Source organism: Budorcas taxicolor, chromosome X (assembly GCF_023091745.1).
Source record: "Budorcas taxicolor isolate Tak-1 chromosome X, Takin1.1, whole genome shotgun sequence".
Lineage (NCBI taxonomy): Eukaryota > Metazoa > Chordata > Mammalia > Artiodactyla > Bovidae > Budorcas > Budorcas taxicolor.
Window position 1 is genome coordinate 114,444,700 of NC_068935.1, and position 22,065 is coordinate 114,466,764.

A 22,065-nucleotide genomic window follows, 5' to 3' on the forward strand; every position below is an offset into this window, starting at 1 on the left:
TTTGCTTACTCAACATTCCATCATGAAGTCCTCCCCAGGCAGCATACTGAGAACCAGAAGAAAATATAGACAGTAACTTTTAACAAATTACTGGGATATTTGAATCATTAAAGACTGAGTATAAAGTATGTTTAACATGCTATGAAAAGAAAAGGAAGCGGTGAGTATATGAATAAGAGGCAAGAGACTATGGAAAATGACAAAGCAGATTTGGAAATGAAAATACTATAACTTTCAGAAATAAAAAATATTATCATTGAATATAAAAATGATTGAATAGTTGAATGTTTAGGTTAACATCTAAAGAAATAATTAGTGATTTGAAATTTAGATTTGAAGATATATTCTACAATGCAGAATAAAACCGAAAACATGGAAAATATAAAATAGGGCTGGAGATATGGAGAATAAAGTAAGAAGATATGTCTTATTCTAAGCAGAGTTCCATAAGAGAAAAAGAATGCAAGAATGGGACTGACATATATCTGAAGTGATAACATCTGAGAACTTTCATAACAGATGAAAGATACCAATTCCCAGATTCATGAACACTAATGACTCTCAGAAAGGATAAATAAAAGGAAATCCTCTGAAGGGTATGTATAATGAAATTATATGAAATTAAATACAAAGAGAAAACTTTTAAAATAGAGAAGAGACAGAGTACCTTCAAGAGTACTTATATCGAACTTTACAAACAAATTCTCAGAGTCAGCAATGGAAGTCAAAAGCCTGTGGAATAATATTTCACTGTGCTGAAAAGAAATTAGAACTAAATGTACCTTTCATGAATGAAAACTACAAACATTTTAGACAACAGACAGAATGAATTTGGTAGCAGTTAACCCTCACTGAAGGAAAGTATAAAGAATTAATCTTCAGGCACTAATAAAATGATTACAGAGGGGTACAGGAAGGTATGATGTGAGAAAAAGTGTTAAATACTTGAGTATATTCAATCAACAGATTCAATAATTATTTATGAGTAATGACTATGTGGTAGGCCTTGTTTTAAGTACTCGAAGTATAGCAAAGAATAACTACCATAATGAAAATTCCTGCCTTCATGGAACTTCTAGTCTAGTGCCTACCTAAACAAATATTGGCTGTATAAAGCAATAACAATCCACCTTTCATGAATTAAAAAAAGTCTAAGATACTGAGCAGCAATAAGAAAAGTTGAGAAAAGCAGCAGAAACAAAGTCTTCCAAAGTTTTTACTTTTTTTCTGATGGAGAATAAAAATATAGCTAAAAGTAAACTTCCCTAAATTAAGTGTATATGCAAATTTTCTAGGATATAATGGAAAGAACAGAGATAAAGTATAAAACTTCTAAACTCAGTCAGCATGAAAGAAGGAAAAAAGTCAGAGAAAATGACACATAAAAAATGTCAGGTAAATAGAAAGCACAAAATATGGTAGAGATGATTCCAAATACCAATTAAAAATGTTTGCTGTAGGCTTATCATATATGGCCTTTACTATGTTGAGATAGGTTCCTTCTATGCCCATTTTTTGAAGAGTTTTAATCATAACTGGGTGCTGAATTTTGTCAAAGGCTTTTTCTGCAGCTATTGAGATTATTATATGGTTTTTATCTTTCAATTTGTTAATATGGTGTATCACATTGATTGATTTGCATATACTGAAGAATCCTTGCATTCCTGGAATAAACCCAACTTGATCATGGTGTGTGAGCTTTTTGATATGTTGCTGAATTCTGTTTGCTAAAATTTTGTTAAGGATTTTTGAATCTATGTTCATCAGTGATATTGGCCTGTAGTTTTCTTTTTTTGTGTTGCCTTTGTCTGGTTTTGGTATCAGGGTGATGGTGGCCTCGTAGAATGAGTTTGGAAGTGTTCCTTTCTTTGCAATTTTTTTGAAAGAGTTTAGAAGGAGAAGGCATTAGCTCTTCTCTAAATGTTTGATAGAATTCTCCTGTGAAGCCATCTGGTCCTGGACTTTTGTGTTTTGGGAGATTTTTGATCACAGCTTCAATTTCAGTGCTTGTAATTGGGTTGTTCATAATTTCTATTTCTTCCTGGTTCAGTCTTGGAAGATTGAACTTTTCAAAGAATCTGTTCATTTCTTCCAGTAAATACCAATTAAAAATGAACTAAAAATTCTAGTTAACAAGGATTTTCAGACAGGAACGGAAAGATCAAATCCAACTAAATGTCTTCATAAGTGGCACATCTAAATTAAAAGTGCACAAAATAGAATATAAAATATTCATTTATAGCAAATACAAATAAAATGAAGCTGGCCTGCCAATATTAATAATACATGAAATAGACTTTAAAGAAAAGGTATTATTAGATATAAAGAAGGCCACCATATAATAGTAAGAATTTCACCTTATCAGAAAGACATATCTAGAATACATACTGAGACTATACAATTATGCATCTCAAAATACACTGTCAAAATATATAAAAAAAAACTTGACAGATTGTGAAGACAAATACACAAATAGGCCAGGTGAGTAAATGTTTTCAAAATTCCTCCTGCCAACTGATAGATACAGCAGGCGAAAACAAAAAAGAAAAATTAAAAAAAAAAAGAAAAATTAGCACAATATATAAAATTTGAGATATGCAACCAACTAGCTTGATCTAATGTATCCAACAATTTCAGAACATGAAAGCTTTTCAAACACACATGGAGCATTACTGAAAATAATATGATGAGCTTTATTTCAACTCTATAAATTTTAAAAGATTAGTAATCATTAAATAAATTTACCCTAATACAATGTTGCTTTTATCTGCTATGTTAAAATTATATGTGAGATCATATTTTTTTAAAAATTCCTAATCCAAAAAAAAAGGGACAGCTCACTTATTGGAAAAAAGTAAATTATCATGCTGCATACTATTAAGGCATCTTAAATTTTCATTGAATGATCATGGCATAATTACTCTATTGCTTGTGATTTGGGTAATTTAAATTTTTTGCTACTATAAATACCACTGGGACAAAGCTCCTATTATGTAAGTCTTTGTAAGAGTCTAATTACTTTCTTAAGGGTATATTGCTCATATTTGAAATGTTAGATCATGTTTGTGAACCTTTAGACCTAAAATTCCCTGTAGGTGTTGCATGAAAGTTTTACTAATCTTACTCTGAGCAGTAGGATATGAAGGTGTCTATTTTACAAAACTGTTGATAATATTATCAGGAAAAATTATAATCTTATCATTTTGATTAGCATATCTTTGATTACCAAATTATTCATGATGTTGAAAACAGTCCAGAAATTTCTTGACCATTTTATTTATTCTTATCATTTTTTAACCTGATCAATCATGTACTTTGCTGCTTTTCTTTTTTCTTTTTCTTTTCATTTCTTAAAAAATTTATTTTAATTGGAGGCTAATTACTTTACAATATTGTGGTGGTTTTTGCCATACATTGACATGAATCAGCCATGCCACTTTTTTTGTGCATCTTTGTCTGGTTTTGGTATTAGGGTGATGGTGGCCTCACAGAATGAGCTTGGAAGTTTACCTTCCTCTGCATTTCTGGAAGAGTTTGAGAAGGATAGATGTTAGCTCTTCTCTAAATTTGTGAAGCCATCTGGTCCTGGGCTTTTGTTTGTTGGAAGATTTCTGATTACAGTTTCGATTTTTTTGCTTGTGATGGGTCTGTTAAGATTTTCTATTTCTTCTTGGTTCAGTTTTGGAAAGTTATACTTTTCTAAGAATTTGTCTGTTTCTTCCAAGTTGTCCATTTTATTGGCATATAGTTGCTGACAGTAGTCTTTTATGATCCTTTGTATTTCTGTGTTGTCTGTTGTGATTTCCCCATTTTCATTTTTAATTTTGTTGGTTTGATTCTTCTCCCTTTTTTTCTTGAGGAATCTGGCTAATGGTTTGTCTATTTTATTCATCTTCTTAAAGAACCAGCTTTTACCTTTGTTGATTTTGGCTATGGTCTCATTTGTTTCTTTTGCATTTATTTCTGCCCTAATTTTTATGATTTCTTTCCTTCTACTAACCCTGGGGGGTGCTTCATTTCTTCTTTTTCTAGTTGCTTTAGGTATAGAGTTAGGTTATTTATTTGATTTCTTTCCTGTTTCTTTAAGTAGTCTTGTATTGCTATGAACCTTCCCCTTAGCACTGCTTTTACTGAATCCCATAGGTTTTGGGTTGTTTTGTTTTCATTTTCATTCATTTCTATGCATATTTTGATTTCTTCTGTAATTTTTTGGTTATTCAGAAGTGTGTTGTTTAGCCTCCATATGTCTGTATTTTTAATAGTTTTTTCCTGTAGTTGACATCTAATTTTACTGCATTGTGGTCAGAAAAGATGCTTGAGATGATTTCAATTTTTCTGAATTTACGAAGTCTAGATTTATGGCCCAGGATGTGATCTATCCTGGAGAAGGTTCCGTGTGCACTTGAGAAACAGGTGAAATTCATTGTTTTGGGGTGAAATGTCCTATAGATATCAATCAGGTCTAACTGGTCCATTGTATCATTTAAAGTTTGTGTTTCCTTGTTAATTTTCTGTTTAGTTGATCTATCCATAGGTGTGAGTGGGGTATTGAAGTCTCCCACTATTATTGTGTTATTGTTAATTTCCCCTTTCATACTTGTTAGCATTTGTCTTACATATTGCAGTGCTCCTATGTTGGGTCCATATATATTTATAATTGTTATATCTTCTTCTTGATCCTTTGATCATTATGTAGTGTCCTTCTTTGTCTCTTTTCACAGACTTTATTTCAAAGTCTATTTTATCTCATATGAGTATTGCTACTCCTGCTTTCTTTTGGTCTCCATTTGCATGAAATATCTTTTTCCAGCCCTTCACTTTCAGTCTGTACGTGTCCCTTGTTTTGAGGTGGGTCTCTTGTAGACAGCATATATAGGGGTCTTGTTTTTGTATCCATTCAGCCAGTCTTTGTCTTTTGGTTGGGTCATTCAACCCATTTACATTTAAGGTAATTGCTGATAAGTATGATCCCATTTGCATTCACTTTGTTGTTTTGGGTTCGAGTTTATAACCCTTTTCTGTGTTTCCTGTCTAGAGAAGATCCTTTAGCATTTGTTGAAGAGCTGGTTTGGTGGTGCTGAATTCTCTCAGCTTTTGCTTGTCTGTAAAGCTTTTGATTTCTCCTTCATATTTGAATGAAATCCTTGCTGGGTACAGTAATCTGGGTTGTGGGTGTTTCTCTTTCATAAAAATATGGAACAGTTCATGAATTTGCGTGTCATCCTTGCACAGGGGCCATGCTAATCTTCTCTGTATTGTTCCAGTTTTGGTATATGTGCTGCTGAAGCGAGCACAGTTTTGCTGCTTTTAAAAAGTGGATTTATAGAACAATTTTTGTATTAGAAATTCAATCCCTTCATGCCTGTTGAATATACTTAACCTAGTTAATCATTAAGTTTTTTATCTTTTGATTTTGTTCTTTTTAATGTAGTCAGAATCTTTTCTCTTGTGAGGACCACCTCTCTTCTTTTTTAATTAAAAAATAATCATGGAAAATTGTTATCTATCTTGAGATTCATTAACCAGTAACTTTTCCACATGTCTTATGGTTTCATTTTTCATATAAGCTCCTTTAATTATTATATAAAAATACATACATATATGTATGTCTCTATATATGTGTGTCTGTGTATATACAAATACTTATATTTTTAACTTATTTAATTCAGGGTCATTTGTCCTATCCATTGACTTGTCTGCTCATCTTAAGATAAGTTAGACCCATATTTTTCCTGCATCTTTATTGTGACATAATTGATAAATAAAACTTGTATGTATTTCATGTGTACAACACTATTCTTTAAGGTTTTCTTTTTTAATGTGGACCATTTTTAAAGCCTTTATTGTATTTGTTACAATATTGTTTCTGTTTCATGTTTTAGTTTTTTGACCATGAGGCATGTGGGATCTTAGCTCCCAGACCAGGGATCGAACCTGCCTCCCCTGCATTGGAAGGCAAAGTCTTAACCATTGGACCTCCAGGAACGTTCCCATGATGTTTTGATAAACATACATACTGTGAAATGATTACCACTATCAAGCTAATTAACATAAATTACCTTGCATAGTTACCTTTTTTTTTTTTTGAGCTAGATGTGAGAGTTGGACTATAAAGAAAGCTGAGCACCGAAGAATTGATGCTTTTGAAGTGTTGGAGAAGACTCTTGAGAGTCCCTTGGACTGCAAGGAGATCCAACCAGTCCATCCTAAAGGAGATCAGTCCTGGGTGTTCATTGGAAGGACTGATGTTGAAGCTGAAACTCTAATACCTTGGCCACCTGATGCAAAGAGCTGACTCATTTGAAAAGACCTTGATGCTGGGAAAGATCTAGGGCAGGAGAAGGGGACAACAGAGGATGAGATGGTTGGATGGCATCACTGACTCAATGGACATGGGTGGACTCCAGGAGTTGGTGATGGACAGGGAGGCCTGGCGTGCTGTGGTTCATGGGGTTGCAAAGAGTTGGACACGACTGAGCAACTGAACTGAACACTTAAGACACACTATCTTAGCAAATTTCAAATACACAATAGAATATTATTAACTATAGTCATCATGATGTATATAATACTTCTTCAGGATTTATTCATACTGTTTGTGGGGTTCTCAAGGCAAGAACCCTGAAGTGGCTTGCCATTCCCTTCTCCAGTGGACCACATTTTGTCAGACAAGAAGAAGAAGGGGATGACAGAGGATGAGATGGTTGGATGGCATCACCGACTCAATGGATGTGAGTTTGAGTAAGCTCTGGGAGATAGTGAAGGACAGGGAGGCCTGGTGTGCTTCAGTCCATGGGGTCGCAAAGTGTCAGACACGACTGAACGACCTGAACAACAAGATTTATTCATCCTGCATAACTGAAACTTTGTAGCCTTTGACCAATACCTCCTCATTTTCCCCACTCCCCAGCTCTGGCAACCACCATTCTACTATTTGCTTTTGTGAATCTGACCTTTTTAGATTCCACATAATGAGAACATGCAGTAAGCTAATACAGTATCTGTCTTCCTTTCATGGGAAATAGATGGGGAAACAGTGGAAACAGTGTCAGACTTTATTTTTTGGGGCTCCAAAATCACTGCAGATGGTGACTGCAGCCATGAAATTAAAAGATGCTTACTTCTTGGAAGGAAAGTTATGACCAACCTAGATAGTATATTCAAAAGCAGAGACATTACTTTGCCGACTAAGGTCCGTCTAGTCAAGGCTATGGTTTTTCCTGTGGTCATGTATGGATGTGAGAATTGGACTGTGAAGAAGGCTGAGTGCCGAAGAATTGATGCTTTTGAACTGTGGTGTTGGAGAAGACTGTTGAGAGTCCCTTGGACTGCAAGGAGATCCAACCAGTCCATTCTGAAGGAGATCAGCCCTGGGATTTCTTTGGAAGGAATGATGCTAAAGCTGAAACTCCAGTACTTTGGATACCTCATGCGAAGAGTTGACTCACTGGAAAAGACTCTGATGCTGGGAGGGATTGGGGGCAGGAGGAGAAGGGGACGACCGAGGATGAGATGACTGGATGGCATCACAGACTCAATGGATGTGAGTCTGAGTGAACTCCAGGAGTTGCTGATGGACAGGGAGGCCTGGTGTGCTGCGATTCATGGGGTCGCAAAGAGTCGGACAGGACTGAGCGACTGAACTGAACTAAACTTGGATTATTTCACTTAGCATAATGTTTTCCAGGTTCGTCCATTTGTTGCAATTAGCAGGATTTCTTTATTACGCCTGAATAATAATCCAGTGTGTATATGTATAATTTTCTTTATCCACTCATCTCACCGATGGACACTTACGTTGGTTTCGTATCTTGGTTATTGTGACTAATGCTGCAATGAACATGGGAGTGCAGATATCTCTTCAGTGTATGATTAATCATCTCAAGTATTGTCTAATTTCACTTTTCTTTTTTGCTCCATTGATTTCTCAGAAGTGTGTTGTTTACTTTCCACATAATTGTGAATTTCCCATCTTTCCTCCTGTTATTAACTTCTAGTTTCCTTTCACTGTGGTCAGAAAAGATAACTTTTTGTTAGTTATAGTTCAGGTTTTCCTACCCAGTACTCTTTTCTGTAGCAGTTATTATTCATGAGTTTCCGCTCTGGTGAGCCATGACTCTTTTTTATTTCCTTGTCTTTGTCTTTATTCTTTCTTCATCTCTCTTGTGGACCCATGAAGAGCTGTTGGTTTTTCAGTCTGTTCAGCTTTTTAGTTGCTGTGAAGATGGAGAGGCATCCTCCAAGTTCCTTACGTGTGGAATCAGAAACTGGAAGTCTGTCTTAGATTGTTGACAATATAATGTGTTTCAGTGTCTCACTGAAGTTGTCTTGAGCTCAGCCTACTAGAGGTTCTCTGAACATCATGGATCTGAATGTTCATTACCTTCTCCAAATTTTGGAAGATGTTCCTCATTATTTCTTTAAATAAGCTTTCTGACCCTTTCTCATTCTCTGTTCCTTCTTGTGCTCCCTTAATGCATATACTGGTTATCCTGATGGTGGTTGATAAATCACGTAGGTTTTTTTCATTCTTTTTCACTCTTTTTTTACCAACTGGATAATTTCAAATGGCTTGTCTTTGGGGTCACTGAGTTTTCTTCTGCATGTTCAAATCTGCTTCAGGGAACAGTCGTGTCTTGGGACCTATTACCAGGGGTGCCCATAGACCTGACTTTTGCCTAGCCCATTGGGTGGGTCCCTGGAGGGGCAAGTATGCCTCTGATTATGGAAGAGCAGCATTGGAGTTAGGTCATAAGACTGTTTCAGGAACTGCAGCCATGTTCCTGGACTACATCACTCCCATTATTGCATCTTTGTAATTATTTGTTGCAAATATACTGACCACTTTCTGATTTTATGGTTTCTTCATTTAAATCAGATGTGTTTATGAGGTTACATATCTATTTTCTGCCTCCTACAACTCATTCATTCTCTTATATATTTTTATTTTACTTTGTATTCTGGAGACATTGCTTCATTGACTGATACAATTTGTTCAGTTTTCTGTGTCATTTCATATTATAATACCTTTAAATGCAGCTTTTAGATTCCTCATTGCATTTGATTTTCCTCTCATTCCTTTCCTGTTTTAACAAGTTCTTTTGCACCTCTGCCCTTCAACATTAAATTTTCTCCCTAGGGTTCCCAGTTTTTTAATTAATAGTGATCACGTATTCTTACTTCTTTTTGAGGACACCAAGATATCTTCTAAATTTTTCACCTCTTTTAGTGGGAACATACTGTCAGAAAAATGTTGCTACTTTTAACCTTCAGGAAAATCTTTCCTTTCTCTTATAATATAGGACAATTTTAATAGATACTATTTAGAAAAGTTAGGTATAGACCCTTTTTCCGATGAGAAATGATTTACTCAGTCCTGGCATATGCACAAAGTAAGTGGAGTATTTTTAGTACTAATGCTGGACAGTTCCCTAAATGGAAACATTTACACAGCACATCACATTGCATACCAGCACATGTTTATGTGTAGCTATTTTAATGGGATGTTTGGGGAAACTATATCAGTCCCAACTCATCTGCTACAATGTGACCCTGGAAATTCTTCATTGATAAAATGTTTACTGACGTTTCCTTTGTCAAGGTGATTGACATATTGCACAAATGGAAGTGCATATATCACCATGTACCATGGCAATGAATGCTAAATAACTTTAATACGTTCCCAAATCCGTCACTAAGTAATATTTTGTCACTGAGAGATGACATTATATAAAAAGTAGATATACTGAAAACTCATCTACAAATAAAAGATTTGCAATTTAATCAGTTTTCTGCAATCATTAAGGAAAACAACTAATTGCCAGAGTCTTTATTACTAAATTAGTGGGATCTACAAAAGTTTTTAGTTTATTTTTTCAGTTCAGTTCAGTTCAGTCGCTCAGTCGTGTCCGACTCTTTGCGACCCCATGAATTGCAGCACGCCAGGCCTCCCTGTCCATCACCATCTCCCAGAGTTCACTCAGACTCACGTCCATCGAGTCTGTGATGCCATCCAGCCATCTCATCCTCGGTCGTCCCCTTCTCCTCCTGCCCCCAATCCCTCCCAGCATCAGAGTCTTTTCCAATGAGTCAACTCTTTGCATGAGGTGGCCAAAGTGCTGGAGTTTCAGTTTTAGCATCATTCCTTCCAAAGAAATCCCAGGGCTGATCTCCTTCAGAATGGACTGGTTGGATCTCCTTGCAGTCCAAGGGACTCTCAAGAGTCTTCTCCAACACCACAGTTCAAAAGCATCAATTCTTCGGCCCTCAGCCTTCTTCACAGTCCAATTCTCACATCCATACATGACCACTGGAAAAACCATAGCCTTGACTAGATGGACCTTAGTCGGCAAAGTAATATCTCTGCTTTTGAATATACTATCTAGGTTGGTCATAACTTTTCTTCAAAGGAGTAAGCGTCTTTTAATTTCATGGCTGCAGTCACCATCTGCAGTGATTTTGGAACCCAAAAAAAGAAAGTCTAACACTGTTTCCACTGTTTCCCCATCTATTTGCCATGAAGTGATTGGACCGGATGCCATGATCTTCGTTTTCTGAATGTTGAGCTTTAAGCCAACATTTTCACTCTCCTCTTTCACTTTCATCAACAGGCTTTTTAGTTCCTCTTCACTTTCTGCCATAAGGGTGGCGTCATCTGCATATCTGAGGTTCTTGATATTTCTCCCGGCAATCTTGATTCCAGCTTGTGTTTCTTCCAGTCCAGCGTTTCTCATGATGTACTCTGCATAGAAGTTAAATAAGTAAGGTGACAATATACAGCCTTGATGGACTCCTTTTCCTATTTGGAGCCAGTCTGTTGTTCCATGTCCAGTTCTAACTGTTGCTTCCTGATCTGCATACAGATTTCTCAAGAGGCAGTTTAGGTGGTCTGGTATTTCCATCTCTTTCAGACTTTTCCACAGTTTATTGTGATCCACACAGTCAAAGGCTTTGGCATAGTCAATAAAGCAGAAATAGATGTTTTTCTGGAACTCTCTTGCTTTTTCAGTGATCCAGCAGATGTTGGCAATTTGGTCTCTCGTTCCTCTGCCTTTTCTAAAACTGGCTTGAACATCAGGGAGTTCACGGTTCACATATTGCTGAAGCCTGGCTTGGAGAATTTTGAGCATTACTTTACTAGCATGTGAGATGAGTGCAATTGTGCGGTAGTTTGAGCATTCTTTGGCATTGCCTTTCTTTGGGATTGGAATGAAAACTGACCTTTTCCAGTCCTGTGGCCACTGCTGAGTTTTCCAAATTTGCTGGCATATTGAGTTTCATATGCACTTTCACAGCATCATCTTTCAGGATTTGAAACAGCTCAACTGGAAAACTGGAATTCCATCACCTCCACTAGCTTTGTTCGTAGTGATGCTTTCTAAGGCCCACTTGACTTCACATTCCAAGATGTCTGGCTCTAGATTAGTGATCAGATCATCATGATTATCTGGGTTGTGAAGATCTTTTTTGTACAGTTCTTCCGTGTATTCTTGCCACCTCTTCTTAATATCTTCTGCTTCTGTTAGGTCCATACCATTTCTGTTTATTTTTACATCACAATTAATGTTCAGATGTTCAGTGTTAGAAAATCATTCAAATAGCCATAATATACTGTTGACCCGTGAACAAGGCAGGGGTTAGGTGTGCTGACCGTTCACAGAGTCAATAATTCACGTAAAACTTTACAGTGGATTCTACATGTCCATGGTTCTGCATCCATATATTCAACCAACCACAGACCATGTAGCACTGTCACACATATTTATTGAAAAAATCTGTGTGTAAGTGGATCTGTGCAGTTCAAACCTGTCCTGTTTAAGGGTCAACTGTACATCTATGTTTTTTTATTTTAAAGGAGGGAAACACAATTCATACTGAAGTTTGGTTGGGCTCCTTGGTGAGGCTACCATTGATGAAGCCAGCTCAAATTGAGCTTGAGCCTCCTCTTCTCTGAATTCCTTATATATTTATTTATGAAATATTAATACATAAGTTGGCCTACTGATAAATAAAATCTTATTCTGCATTTACATGCTTATAACTCTTCTTTGCCTACATACCCCCCAAAAAGAAGGAAAATTAAAAACCTTGAGAATATGGATCATGCCTCTAATATTTACATTTAATGTGCTTCCTCATTGAGTCAAAGGTGGAGTTCACAAATGTTTGATTACTGGCTTCTACTTTTGCATTAAAATGTGCAATTATACAAATAAAAGTAGTACAGGGGTAAATATTATGTAAGTTGTGATAGAAAAACAGTGGAATTAAGGGTCTGGCTTTATTACTTTCTCATATGGTATGAAGTGATAAAATCTGCTTCAAAATGAAAGATTCCCATAAATCAGTTCATTTATGGTATGCATTTGTATTAAAACTAAAATAAAGCACATTAAAGTTGGAATTAAAATACTTTATTCAAGGCCCAGCTTTCCCATTTAACAAAAGTGACTCTCCAAAATATCACATTCTTTATTTATCCTCTTGTCTTTATTCATCAGACCTTGACATTTAGAATATTACTTGTGGCCAACTTGATTGAAAACACAAACACAGATGTGGACACTTATATCATGCATTGGTACTTTCTGGTCAGACAGATAATAAAGAATGCACTTATACTATTTTTAATATTATCATCAAAATAAAATATGATATACCTAATATATAAATATATACTATTTTTCTGCAGGTATTTCATAACTCACTGAGAATATACCCACGTCCTCAGTTTAATACATGGTGCTGTAGAGCAATTCTATTTAAAAGGTGGCCACAGACCAGAGCTAGTCTACAAATTGTTTTTATTGTTCTTCCATAAAAGAAGTATATAAAGTGAGGGTAAGCATTTAATAACTTTTATAGCAATCTGATAACATCTTCTGAATGAAACAATAAAAATCCTTGGCTACTTTTGTATGGCTTTGTTTTCTTAAAAAAATGACCATTTCTAGTTATTGATTTTTATGATTTTTTACTGAAGTATTGGTCCTTAAGGAACTGGAATGAAAGCAAAAAAAAAAAAACAAAAAAAAAAAAACAAAACCTGGTACTTAACCTCAGGTAGTTTCAGAATCACTGGTGTGTTTTATTGCTGTTAATGTTATTATAATTTTAAAAGCTAAATTAATTTTTTCTTTCTCATATAAACCAAAGTAGGACATTACCAAGCTTGCTTTTTTAAGTCTCAGTTCCTCTATCATAATTTTTCTCTGATGAGTCTACTAGAAGCTAGTTATTAAAAATTTCTATGCCTATTTTCTTTCAGTGATTCTTACACTGAGCAAGTTATTCAAATATGGGATAGTAATTTGTCCATGGCTTCCATTAAATCAAACACAGACAAACATATCTGTACACACAGAAACATGCACATTCTTGGGATATTCATTCATAAAAGTTCCAAGAACTATTCCAAAATCATATAAGTGTTTAACATTAAGATGTATTGGAAGTCATTAAATTCCTTTTTAGATAGCAGAATTATATTTCCCTTAACTATGAATAATGAATATTTTAAAAAACATTTCCTTGATTCATTGTAATTCCAAACATAAAATGTTATGATATAAAACCTTTTAAAAGACATAAAATTTAACATTTATCTTAAAACAACAACTAGAGAATCCTTCTATCTCTCTTCAAAACCATCAAACACCACCACCACCATTCTAGTTTTAAAACAGTCACTCACTGAACTATCTTTGATCAATCTTACCTAAAGACTCTATCCTTTCTGGTCAATATCACATTCTCAACAGTTAAAACATTTCATAAACTGAATACTGCACTTAGTAACATTTTACAAAGCTGATAAAACCAAGAAGGATTATTCAAAAGAACCTCACATTAACACACTGTCGTTTCTAAATGTCAGGGACTTTGAGCTCAGCTCATAAAATGAAGCTCATGCTTAGAGACAACACTGCCTTCTGAGATAAATCTCTTTTTAAGTCTCATGGTTGTGGGAGGTATAGTCTCAACCCTAGTAAATGACCTCCAAAAGTAGCAGCCATTTTAAGGTCATGTGTACACTCCTGTAAGCAGATGGCATGGAAGGGCTTAACAGGTGTCCAGCCATAGCTTTACACTTCTGCTGGTTCCGCCCTAAAAAACATGTCCTCCAAACATCTGTCTCAAAAACACAGGCAATGTATTAAGGGAAGATTTTCAGACCACAATCATGTCAATACTTCCAATCCTACCTTCTTTTTCAATAATCTCAGTACCTTTTAAATATATACCATCTAGTGGGAAAAGAGATATGCTATTCTGAGTTAAATAATCATAAAAAGATTAGAAAATACTTGCAAATATTTGCCTTGCTTGAATCTAGAAATGAAGCTGTTTGTGTGTGCTTCTGAAAGTTTTAAACTAACATTCAAAGATTACTTTTTTCTGAAGAATCTTTCTTAAATTAAATTTTAAATGAAAGGTCAGTATCTTGTGAAATTTACACATTGCAAATATTTTGAAATAAAATGATATTACTGAGTTTGGGAGAGAGTTCATCACTGGTTTTATGTATATGTGAGAGAGTGAGTGTGTGGTTGTGTGTGTGTGTGTGTGTGTGTGTGTGTATTTGGAGTATCAATCTCCCATAATAAGGAAAGCAGTAGAGACAACTAAAGATGGGTAAACTTTTTGGAGGTAGCCATATTGCAATTTAAGGTGAATAATTAAATCATGAGAAACAGGGAGAGCCAGTGTATATTCAGTGGCTGGTTCTAGACTGAGTGTAAGGAGGTTATGATGGGGAATAGGAGCTCTGTATTAGTAGGTAACTTCTAGTGCAGGGAGTGGTTGAGAGAACATTGCTTTTGTGACTCTACCATGAAGCATCTGACTCAGAGGGAGGACATGGCTTAGTAACGTTCTGCATGACCATACAGTGGAGTGCTGGATTGGGTCAGGAGGCACAAACTACTGTTCAAGTACACAGTCAGTATTTATGGAGTCTCTCCTTGCTTCACATCGCTGTGGTGCTTTTAGCAATAATTCGTTGAGTGCCCCCTTTGTGCACAACAACACTCTTTCTGGGTGCTAGTGCTGTGAGGACACTGGCTAAAAGATGTGGCCTTCAAAACCCTTATGACCTAGTTACAGAGCTGAGATGTCTAACAGCTCCAGGCAACCAACTCTGATAGGAAATGGTGTGTGCAATGCACTCAGGGCTCTTCTAGAGGGTCAGTTGTTATAAGAAATAGTCCATATGTGGCATAATATTTCCTTATCTAATATTTCATTGGATTCTATTTAAGAATTCTTACAACTATTCTATTATATTCCAGAAAGCAACGCTTTTTAAAAAATATTTCTAACAATCAGGCCTATCCTACACTGCTCAGTAGAACTCAGTGATGATGGAAGTATTCCATATTTTGTCCAATACAGTAACCACTAGTCACATATGGCAACTGAACACTGGGAATATACCTAGTGTGACTGAGGAACTAAATTTGTAATATTTCATTTAAACTATTTTAACTCTAAATTCAACTACTCACACTTTCTAAATGTATTATGCTCCAAAACTAATTACAAAATTAGAAAGGTGAACCACTTGTAGCACACTGCTTGTTGCATGTAGGACATTTTTTATACTCTGTTTAGTAACTGGCCTAATTGGTTCTGGAAACCATAATATGGCATTCTAATGAACTCAGAAGACCTAACATAAGCTCTTCACACACAACAGTGGTATCAGTTTTTATACATGAATACTACTAAGAAGAAAATTTTATAGGAGAAGTTTTAAAAGAGCTATTGATCAAATATAATTTCAGCAGAGCCCTTAAGGAGATTCAATTCAGGAAAATTATAATGAAACAGCTGGTTTTATGTTTTATAAAATATCCATAAAATGAGAGAAACAAATAGCTCAGTTTCATTAGTATTGACTTTTAATTTTTCAACTAAATAATTCAATTTGAAATTAAGCAGCTAAAATATAGTTATGTATATCAAAAGGGATAGTTTCAGTATTATACAAAATAAGGGTTTTTTCTTTAATGAGAATGAACACATTTTCTCTCATCATTCAAATGTTTTCTTACTTCTAACAACAACTAAAAAACCCAATATATAAACTGAACTGGAAGAACCTCTATTTAAATATTTTTGAAACAAACATAAGGAATTGAAATGAAAATGAGTCTCAAGGCATACAACAATTTTATCAAACAAGCAGTTCTGTGGCCTTCTAAAGTGAAATCTCTTTTTAATCATTCTGTGTTTAATTAAGAAGTAAATAACCGTATTCTAAAGAAGCCTGCCTCTCCCAGCCAACTTTTCTTCTTCAAAAGAAATGCCACAAAGCATCCTAGTAATTCTCCATTTGATCAATCAGGTTGTGAAACTTCCTTTGTGTGGAGCATTGTCATTCTTAGTGCAGTTAAATTAGGTTTTATGGTTTAAAATTGCCCTATTAACTTGGTGCTTCCTGCGTTTTCATTAACTGAAAACATATTTGATATCATGATAAGCTCCCTGAAATGAAACTTCCCTTCTGGAATAAGTCATTCTATTACAGCGGATGCTTACCACGGAACTTGGTTTTGAACATTACATTGCTTTAATATGCTTCCCTATGAACTGATGCTTTGGATGAGGCTATATAATACTAGCATTTATAACCTTATGCTGTGTTTTAGGCCAAGTCATTTCCCCTCTCCCCTACTGTAAAACTGTGAGGCAAACAATTTTTGAATCCCAAATTATATTCCTTTCCAGGAAGAACCTCTGCCAAGTACTTAAGATAAACCCTTAGAAATTACCCTGCTCCCATACTAGGGGAGTGTTCTAAACTTGGGAGATCTATCGTCATCACCTAGGAGAACTTAAAAATAAAACAGAGCCGTGGCCCATGACAGACCAACTAAATCAGAACCTCTAGCAGAGACGCTCAGGAAAGAGAAATTTTAAAGCTTGGTAGGTGGCTCTTGGTAGGAGCCTCTCGATGAAAGTGAAAGAGGAGAGTGAAAAAGTTGGCTTAAAGCTCAACATTCAGAAAACGAAGATCATGTTATCTGGTCCCATCACTTCATGGCAAATAGATGGGGAAACAGTGGAAACAGTGAGAGACTATTCTTGGGGGGCTCCAAAATCACTGCAGATGGTGACTGCAGCGTGAAATGAAAAAACGCTTGCTCCTTGGAAGAAAAGTTATGACCAACCTAGATAGCATATTAAAAAGCAGAGACATTACTTTGCCAACAAAGGTCCATCTAGTGAAAGCTATGGTTTTTCCAGTAGTCATGTATGGATGTGAGAGTTGGACTACAAAGAAAGCTGTGCACCGAAGAACTGATGCTTTTGAACTGTGGTGTTGGAGATGACTCTTGAGAGTCCCTTGGACTGCAACGAGTTCCAACCAGTCTATCCTAAAGGAAATCAGTCCTGAATATTCATTGGAGGGACTGATGCTGAAGCTGAAACTCCAGTACTTTGGCCACCTGATGCGAAGAACTGACTCATTTGAAAAGACACTGAGGCTGGAAAATGAAGGTGGGAGGAGAAGGGGATGACAGAGGACGAGATGGTTGGATGGCATCACCGATTCAATGGACATGAGTTTGAGTAAACTCTGGGAGTTGGTAATGGACAGGGAAGCCTGGTGTGCTGCAGTCCATGGAATCGCAGAGTCGGACACAACTGAGCAACTGAACTGAACTGAACTGAACTGAGGTGATTATAAAGTGCAACAGAGGTTGGGCAGTATTGCCGTAGCACAAGAGATCTTATATTTTAGTAGAGGGCTTGCTCAAACAGAATTAAAGTTTCAGATTCTGCATGTCCTGAGAGTAAGCATCTCTAACAAGTTCCCAGGCGGTGGTGATGCTGCTGGTCCTTAAGAACCACTGCTCCAGGGCTCTGAGATTGAGTCAGTGACTTTGGATTCTCTTTGGAAATATGCAAATGGTCACCAGCCATCCTTGTCATTGAATATGATACCACTCTTCTTCCTCTTGTGGAGAAGGCAATGGCAACTCACTCCAGTACTCTTGCCTGGAAAATCCCATGGACAGAGGAGCCTGGTAGGCTGCAGTCGATGGGGTTGCTACAAGTTGGACACAACTGAACATCTTCACTTTCACTTTTCACTTTTATGCTTTGGAGAAGGAAATGGCAACCCACTCCAGTGTTCTTGCCTGGAGAATCCCAGGGACGGGGGAGCCTGGAGGGCTGCCATCTCTGGGGTCGCACAGAGTTGGACACGACTGAAGCGACTTAGCAGCAGCAGCAGCAGCAGCAGCAGCAGCAGCTTCTTCCTCTTGTAGTGATTTATCAAACAGAAGGATGAGGAGGGCAGGCTGAGGGAGTGGGAAACACTCAGAGTGATCCTATTGGTGCCCTGGTGGCTCCTTGAGCAGTTACTATAGTCAGAATTGGACCTAAGTATGGTGGACCATTTTCTGGGTCTCTCAGAACAGCTCGCACAAGTCAGCATATTACCAAGGACCTCAACCACACTGGAAAAAGTCACATTGAATATACCTACACTATTTTGAATAAAACACCTTTGCTCCATCAAAAAAAGAAAAAGAAAAAGTCACATTGTTTCTCCCTTTCTTAAAAGAAGAACTTTGCCAGGTGGGAGTCCTCATTCCTTTATTCAATAAATTGGACTCCTACTATGTGCCAAAGTATATAAAATAGAGCAGAAAAGAGGCAAGATTCTTGATTTTACTGAATTTATATTATATTCACAGTACAAGGACAGAAAGCAACCAACACAAATAAGAAACCTCTAGGTGGTGAAAAATACTCTGGGGAATAGAAGGCAGGTATGGATGTAAAGAGTGCCTGGCTGGAGGTGTTGCTGAGATATCTGAGGGAAGGTGGTAGAGAAGGTCTCAAATCAGTGTGACATATGACTTGAGGTTTGGATATCGAAGAACCATATGTGAATATCAGAGGCCAGAGCTTTGCAGAATCTAGAAAGATGGAACTGATGAGCCTATTTGCAGGGCAGGAATAAAGACGCACACATAGAGGATTGACTTGTGGACACAAGTCATATACTCTCTCTCACACGGGAGAAAGAGAAGGTGGGACAAACTGAGAGTAGCAATGACATGGTAAAAATTGACATATTTACCATGCGTAACATAGATAGCTAGTGGGAAGCTGCTGTAGAGCACAGGGAGCTCAGCTGGGTACTCTGTGGTGACCTGGAAGGATGGGATGGGGGGTTGTAGGGGGACTATAGAGGGAGGGGATATATGTATGCATATAGCTGATTCACTTCCCTGATGGCTCAGATGGTAAAGAATCTGCCTACAATGTGGGAGACCTGGGTTCAATCCCTGGGATAGGAAGATCCCCTGGAGGAGGGAATGGCAACCCACTCCAGTACTCTTGCCTGAAGAATTCCCATGGACAGAGGAGCCTGGCAGGCTACAGTCCATGGGGTCGCAAAGAGTTGAGCACAACTGAGCAACTAAGCACAGCACACATCAAGCTGATTCACTCTGTTATACAGCAGAAATCAGCACAATATTATAAAACAATTATTCTCCAATTAAAGAAAATTTAAAACACTACACTAACAAAAAGTTCACTTCCTTGTGAATTATGTATCTGTAAATTAACTTTGATTCATATCTAAGGTGGAGAGCATTTTTGGTTCCCTAATAAAAATTCACACTTTAAAAATGGTTATATGAGAATTTCAAGTATCATTATCAAAAGCTACACTAGGGGTTTCATGAACTCAAAAAAGACATGCTCAAAATAATTATTCATTGATGAAATAAGTGGTGTTCAAGATGTTCAGATAGCTCGGGAGATTTTATGGGCCTTACCATGAATAAGGCACAGTGAAGTTGCTCAGTCGTGTCTGATGCTTTGTGACCCCATGGACTGTAGCCTACCAGGCTCCTCTGTCCATGGGATTTTCCAGGCAATAGTCCTGGAGTGGATTGCCATTTCCTTCTCCAGGGGATCTTCCCAACCCAGGGATCGAACCTGGGTCTCCCGCATTGTAGACAGACGCTTTACCATCTGAGCCACTAAGTCCTTGGCAATACCAGGAGCCTAATACCTTCAGATAAGCACACTAGGAATAGATATTAACTCTCTTTGGTCTACCCTCTACTCTATTTCATGGAAGACTCTGTTCTCTGATCTAAACGGAAGGTTGGCTGATTGTCCTCATGATGAACATCTCTCATTTATCATGGTGACTAGAAGTTCCTACAGATTGAGAGTGAAGACTTAAAGGCCTAAGCTCAGCAACAGTTTTTGTGCTTATTTGCGACTAAGTGTTGGTACATTTGACAGAATTTGGTTAACCTGGCTGGTTGCCATGGATTGACCCGGGTCTCCTGCATTGCAGGCAGATTCTTTACCATCTAAGCCACCAGGGAGGACCCATGGATCTCCCACCTGTCTCTAAATTTAGGATTCTAACAAAGTTGGCTCTATGAACCTGAAAATTGCTGAATGGACACATTGGTCTGGTTAGTTTTTCTAATTGAAATTTAAAGCATCTACTTGGGGAAACAACAGACTGAAGTAAGTATGTTTTTAGACTATTTTTGGAAGAGTATTAAAGTTTTGATGATTTATTTATACTCACTCTTTAAAAATAATGCCTTCTTTCATTTTCAAGTACAGTTTTAACTTTCACTGATACATTGGATGAGTTTGCTCCAATTCCACAAAAATGGAAAATGAATGCAAAAAAAAAAAAAGCATGACCTGAACATACCATTCATAACGCACAGATGAAGTACACTAAAAATAAAGCTGCTCCTTTGTCAAATTTATAATTATACTTTTAAAAGCAGAATGTTAATCATTACCACTTCTGTTTTTCGGTCATTTAAACACAGGTACAAACAAACATAAGCTCTCTTCTCCCCTACTGCTAGTTAATCCACAGACTAGCAAGGGTAATTACAACAGGACACAGCAGGTCCTCTTGGAGCAATAGCTACATATTATATGCATTTTAATGAGGACAGGATCTAATGCTACGGGAAAAAGATATAACTGTTCTGATACATAGCTTCCAACCCTGTGCTCCTCCCAGCCCCATGTTTTTTAATGAAGTGTTTTGTAGAAATGTTTAGAAAGCATTTTAATTCCAACATTACCTTTATTCACTCACTCCCCAACTATGTATTGAGTGCCTCCTGAAAGAATCAGTGGATCACTTTTGATCGTGACGATTATTGTAAATACAATAAGCAATAAGTGTATTAAGTATAATAATATAATAAGTGTAATTGTGACCCTGATTGAGAATAAAAATACTCACAAAATATTAAGTTTAATATTAAAATATTACTGCAACAGTAATTGCTCATGGTTATCACATTGCCTGGAGGCTCAGGGGGCAAAATATCCACCTTTAATGCAGGAGATGCAGGTTTGATCCCCGGGTTGGGAAGATCTCCTTGAGAAGAAAATGTCAACCCACTCGGGTATTCTTGCCTGGAATATCTCATGGACAGAGGAGCCTGGCAGGCTACAGTCCATGGGGTCACAAAGAGTCTTACATGACTGAGCAACTAAACAACAGCAACAACAATCATATTACCAACTACATGTTAACAATCACATTACCAATTACAATGCACCATATACTAATAGATTAATCATGGGAGTAGCTAGCTGAAGGGAAGGAAAGTAATTTAAAAAAAGAGAATCACCAAGAATGAGTTGTCTGAAAGGAAGTTGAATTGAAGGAAGAAATAGATGATCTCTTGTTAATCTTCTCAACCTCTTATGGTTGTGTGCACTGTGGCTCAAACTAATACTGCTAAAATACAATGCAATATAATGAAGAAAATCAGAAATCGGAGTGGCTTATATTCTCCTGCGTAAGAGAAAAGTATCTTCCATTTCACTTCTCAGAGTCAGTGCCCCTGGATGGATAACAGTGCTGTAATTTCTCAGCGAAGGAGACGATGTGCTTGTGAATGTGCTTGTGCATATACATTCATGTCTGAACACATGCATAATGAAACCTGATGAATACATGCGGAATGAAATACTATGCTAAAAATTGAATTCAAGGTCTTTTGCTGTTTTTCCTGTGTCATTGCATTTACAGAA

The 22,065-nt window shown here is 36.8% G+C and overlaps 1 protein-coding gene and 1 non-coding gene across 2 annotated transcripts in view; both read right to left on the reverse strand.

The window, feature by feature from the left end:
* The window catches only part of IL1RAPL1 (interleukin 1 receptor accessory protein like 1), a 687,113-nt gene that overhangs the window by 172,407 nt on the left and 492,641 nt on the right, over positions 1 to 22,065 (reverse strand). The window lies entirely within an intron of this gene.
* LOC128070707 (U6 spliceosomal RNA) lies at positions 5,188 to 5,294 on the reverse strand. The gene has a single exon (XR_008201677.1). It is a non-coding gene; the product is annotated as a U6 spliceosomal RNA (small nuclear RNA).